The sequence below is a fragment of the Orycteropus afer genome, unplaced genomic scaffold (assembly GCF_000298275.1).
Source record: "Orycteropus afer afer isolate SDZICR_OR568_19922 unplaced genomic scaffold, OryAfe1.0 scaffold00627, whole genome shotgun sequence".
NCBI lineage: Eukaryota > Metazoa > Chordata > Mammalia > Tubulidentata > Orycteropodidae > Orycteropus > Orycteropus afer.
The window spans coordinates 176,137-181,864 of record NW_006922214.1 but is presented as its reverse complement, the minus strand read 5'-3'; the positions used below and the strand labels follow the sequence as shown (position 1 = coordinate 181,864).

Below are 5,728 nucleotides of genomic sequence, written 5' to 3'. Positions count from 1 at the left end.
AATGTCAGAGCACACAGACTGGGATGGAATTCTTGCCACCCCAGTACATGGGTGGGAGTGAGGGATAGCCGCACCTCTGTTCACCAAGAGGGTATGGGGTATAAGAGTAATAAGGGGAATATAGCACCTTTCTAGTCATTGGCATCTGGAATGTCTTTGTGGTTCCCAGCAAGTGGAACCTATTCTTAAGTCCCTGGAATCTGGGAGAATGCTGTCACTTTAAATATTCAAAATGGTCAAATGGCTTGTAAACATTCAAAATGGCTGCACCCTCCAGACAGGGAAAAGTCTAAAGCTCAGCCTACCTTCCTCTTCGCTGCTTCCCTTTTTACTCACCAGCCACCTGTGCAGTCCTCCGTGCAGCCCCCTGGCTAGCAGGGCCGGTTTTTAGGTTATTCTTAGATCCTAACACCACTTGAAATATCCAGCTTTCTGTGCCATCAGGATCGCTGACAGACCACCACTCTATGTATCTCCTTTTTTGTTCTTTTCATGCAGGTTCTTCTACTAGTTGGAGTTTAGTCCACTTCTATATCCTTCCCTTGAAAGCTCAGGGGTCCAGGATTATCTTCTGTATCTGTGTTAATTGGTTCCCCTTTTCTTTGCTGAAGAGGGTCTGTGCAGTCTGTCTGCCTATTCCTCCATCTTACCAGAATGCCTGTAATGATATTTTAACTAGTCTCTTTGTTTTCATCTAATTTCACTATCATTCCCAATCTATTTTCCATATGTTTATAGAATTGACTTTGTAAAATTAATATCTCTTTGTGACCATGTCTTGTTTGTAATGCTTGAGGAAGAGAGTTTTAACTCTCATGGAAGACAGAAGTCTAAAAGTTCTCATGGAATACAGAAAGGTTAGGGTGATCTTTGGACCAAGCTATCACCAAGAGGTGATCTTTGGACCTTGAGCCTTAAGAATAATGGTCTCACAGCTCAGGGGGCAGGAGTGCATAGAGGGATGGACACTGGGAAGAGGTAACTATCAGGAGGAAGTGGGAGGGGAGCTGTTGCATTGTGGTAAACTGTGGTCAATGTCATGAGACAAAGTGTATGTGAAATGCTGTATGGAAAGTGAATTTGCTCTGTAAATCTTCACCCAAATCATAATAAATAAATAAGAATAATGGTCTCAAAGTTAGGTTTACTTTTTAGCCAAGCACATTGAGGGAGTAAGTTGCTGTGCCTACAGACTCAGGATCATGGTCACAGGAGATATCAAGCTCAACTAGCACAACAGAACACACAAACACTTAGTTCTATATCCTACTTGGTGAGTAGTGACTGAGGTCTTAAAAGCTTACAAGCAGCCATCTAAGAGGTTAAGTATTAGTCTTTCCTCATTTGGAGCAAAGAAGAGTGAAGAAAATCAAAGACATGTGGAAACAATTAGTCCAAGGGACTAAAAGACTGGAACCTTCTATATATGACTCTGAGATGAGAAGAACTAGAGAGTGTCTGGCTACCAATGCCAATCTCTCAGAAAGAGATCACAATTGGAGATCCTGGATAGAGTGGGAGAAAAATGTGCAACAACATTCAAGAACCTAAAAGACAAGTATTTCTGGTAGGATAGAGACTGGTGAAACCTCAAGACTATAGCCCCAGGTTACTTTTTGGATCTGGAATTGGACTCACTCCTGTAGATCAGTTTTCAGACAAACAATAGACAAGCTGAACAACTACATCAGGGAGATGCACTCCTTAGAATAACTGTGGGAATTCTGAAGGGCAGAGTTTGTATGAGGAGAAAGCTAAGCAGGCAGGAATGCATATGTAAGAAGGACGCAGGGACGGGGTAACCACAGGGAAGAGGTGGGAGGAGAGCTGTTACATTGTGGGGACTGTAATCAATCAGTGTCATGAATAAAATGTGCAGGAAATGTTGAGTGTAAAACGAATCTGCTTTGTAAAAGTGCACCCAAATCACAATTATATATATATAGAGAGAGAGAGAGAGAGAGAGAGAGAGAACAAGTGCACCCAAATCACAAAGAGAGAGAGAGAGAGACACTCCTCGGAAGGAAGGTTGGGCAATCCTACTTCAGTAGTGATACTGCCTCGGAAACCCAAGGAGGGTTCGCTATGAGTCGGGGCCGACTCGACGGCACATAACAACAACAAAAATAAAAATATATATATATATATATATATCGTGTGTGGAGAGGAACATTTTTGACTCCCTAGTTGAAATGTTACCTGATTTGCAAATCATATATTAAATGAAGTCCAATCCATTTCTATCATTAATTTAATATGATTTTTTGTTCTAACATGCTTCATTGTTTCCTCATTGCCTACTGAGTCTCCTAGGAAGATACACAGAGACATTGGGAACTTTTGTTGTTTTTGGTAGCTTAACTCCTTTATTATGTATAGGGAATCTGACATTTTTAGAGTCACATGGTTGTTTTCCCAGGTTATTGGCATTGATATGTTGTTCTTATTGTTATGTGCTGTCGAGACTCACAGCGACCCCTCCTTGGGTTTCTGAGGCAGTATTACAGAAGTGGGTTTGAACCCCCAGCCTCACTTGTTAGCAGTCAAGTGCCTTAGGCACTACACTACCAGAGCTCCCAGCACTGATACAGGCTTGTCCAATTAGATATTCTTTTCCATTTAAGTCAACTATCTTCAGTGCTTTTTTTTTTTTTTTGCAACCAAGAACCATGGTTGATTCAGAAATCAACACCCTTGATAAGCTCTATATTCCTATATCATTGCCTACCTTTCTTAATCACAACCTATGACCCATTCATATGTAACTACCTAAATTTTCAATATTTTGTGTTATGTCTTCACATGCATGCTGTTTATTATGACTACAATAACGCCATGACTCTCATTTCCAGCTGCAACACTTCCACTCATTCTTAAATACACAGCACATGTATCTCTTCTTTTGTCGGGTTTTCCCTGACCTACCTCCCAAGAAGAGTTAATCCTACCCTCTTCTGTAACCCAGTGTATTTTTTTTTTTTTTTTTTACCAACTTCCAATATAGTAGTTATGATTTAAAAAAAAAAAACTCACTGCTATGGTGTAGGATCCAACTCATAGCAACCCCTCCTTGGGTTTCCGAGGTGGTATACTACAGAAGTAGTTAGGATACAGAGTTGCAAATATTTCTTTATATTTATATTTTATATTCTTTATATTTCTTTATATATTGGCTTTCTCTCCGTACAGCCTAAAGGCTGTATTCCCTTACATACCACAGTACATAGTAACATATAGCTCAAGCTGCTGTCGAGTCAGATCCGAATCACACTGACCCCTCCTTGGGTTTCTGAGGCGGTATCACTACGGAAGTAGATTGCCCAATCTTCCTTCCTCAGAGGGCTGTTGTTTTTTTGTTGTTGTTATGTGCCATCGAGTCGGCCCCGACTCATAGCGACCCCTCCTTGGGTTGCCGAGGCAGTATCACTACGGAAGCTGGTTGCCCAGTCTTCCTTCGGAGGAATGGCTGGCTGGTGGGTTTGAACCACCAGCCTTCTGTTTAGCAGTCAAATACTTCAGGCACTACACCACCAAATGTTTATGAAATAAATGATTTGTTTTTCTCTTAAAAATAACAAAGAAATATATTTTTCCATTTTAGTTTGTTTTTTAATGTGACCAAAACCAATAAACTAAATTCACTATCAATCTTCCAAAGCACTCAGTGAAATCAAGGAATAAACACAAATGCAGTGCAGAAATCACAGAAGCCTAAAAAGACATTTAACTACTGTCACCCAGAATGCAACCTTTGTTGGGTTCTCAGTGCAATCAGGCAGTCTTTATGGGCTTCTAACCAACTTTTCCAAACCTCCTGCGGTGGTCCATGACCAGCTTTCCTGCACAGAATCCTTGAGTAGGGCCCAAGACAGCAATGAGAAAATGCTAAGTAGATTAGCAACTATAGCGTATCAAGAAATTCCTTTTGTGGCCCTAAGATGAACCCTTGAGGACCAACCAATATGCAACTCTCACCTAAATACAAAAGTGATATGCTACCTCCTCCCTCATAATCATTAACTGTTGTTTTTGTTGTTGTTGTTATGTGCCGTCAAGTCGGACCCGACTCATAGCGACCCCTCCTTGGGTTTCCGAGGCGGTATCACTACGGAAGTAGATTGCCCAACCTTCCTTCATTACAGAGACGTTTTATTTGTACTGTTTTTCCCCCACTGGAGAGTGAGATTGGAAAAGTCTCATTTAATTCAGCTAAATCTTTCTTTGATAGGCAGCTGTATTCCTTCTTCCTGAATGCATCTTAATTTATTTCTGAATTGTCCCATTGGCTTTGTACAGCTCACTACATAATAAAACATCCACCCCAGGGAGTTTTCAGGATGTATGGAATATGGCTATTTTTAATTAACTAAACAGAAGATAAATAAAGATAAGAAACAGTTCAGTTTAAAGAAAATTATAGAAACAAAGATAAGAAATGACTAAACTATGTTTTATTTAATAATTCTAGGGTAGAGAATTGGACTAAACAAAAAAAGAGGGTAAAAAAAGAATTTGTACCTTGGAGATGCCGGGGATCGAACCCGGGGCCTCATACATGCGAAGCATGCGCTCTACCACTGAGCTACATCCCCTGGCGCAAAGTAACGGTTAGATAGGATTCCTGTCCTTTTAATAGCCGGAAACGTTTCATATAATTACTCTTTTATCTTGTATTCAAGCAGGGAGTAACCCAGACCTCTGAAGATAAAATCCACCTAACCCTTCGACCGCATTACATTCAAGCAGCCTTGACCCTCCCTCGGTCCAAGACACATCGACAACATTCAGATCTTAATGTTACTGAAATCAGAGCACAGTTTTAGTAACTCAGCACCATTGACCCTTCTCCAAGACCCTCACATTCGTTTTCTGTCGGCCAAACCGGATCCCAGGCGGAAAGAATTAAGGGAATTTTTAGGACCCTTTGGACAATGTTCCGTTACCCGAAGATACCTGTAAAACGCAACGCAAATTCCTTGCAGCTGAGTAATTTGAATGGTCAGCTGCATCTCTGGATCTGCCGATGCCTCTTGACCCCACTCTGAGAGGAAACTATGAAGATAGATGAAAAAGTGAAAATCCTGCCCTGATCTTTTCCCCTACAGGCAACGGGTCGGCCCATGCAGACCATTTGGCAGAACAGACACCCGAAGCGCGTATCTGTCAACTTTGGCTGCATGAACAACCCTAGAATTAACAAGGCGCGTTTCCTTGTTTCCCCATTTCTTTAACCCATGCTTCAGCTTCTACTCATGCACTGGTTCTGAGTCTCGCAAGCTGCGGAGCTGAGGTGTAAACTTTGAAGAGATCGCGCAGCCGGGGCAAGGCCCCCCAAGGAGCGCGCCGCAGCCAGACTGCTCTGCTCTGCTGGAAGCTCGTCGCCGCGCTCCCGCCCCACCCCTGCAGCCGCGGGCACAAAGTGCTGGTCTCTCCTTCGGAAGGTACGCAGCCGAAATAAAAGTGAGCTCAGAAAGGGGACACCGAAGTCAGGCCGTCAGATCTACAGCCTCTGCCAGTGGTCTGTCCGCAGAGGAGGAAGAAGCCAAAGAAACAGTTTGCGTTGTTGTGTGTTGTTTCTGGGTGACTACTGGCCCAGCAAAAAAGAAAAAAAGTGAGAGATCCTGGACTGCCCAGCTACTACTGCAAACCTCGCTTCTAGATGGTGAAAAATACTCTGCATCTGATCAAACCCCCTGCCATCAAGTGGATTCCGACTCCTGGCAACCCT

General features: G+C 42.5%; 1 non-coding gene across 1 annotated transcript; it reads right to left on the bottom strand.

Annotated features, from left to right (window-relative positions):
• Positions 1-4,520: 4,520 nt before the first annotated feature.
• Positions 4,521-4,592, bottom strand: TRNAA-CGC. Its single transcript has one exon. It is a non-coding gene; the product is annotated as a tRNA-Ala (tRNA).
• Between the last annotated feature and the right edge of the window lie 1,136 nt (positions 4,593-5,728).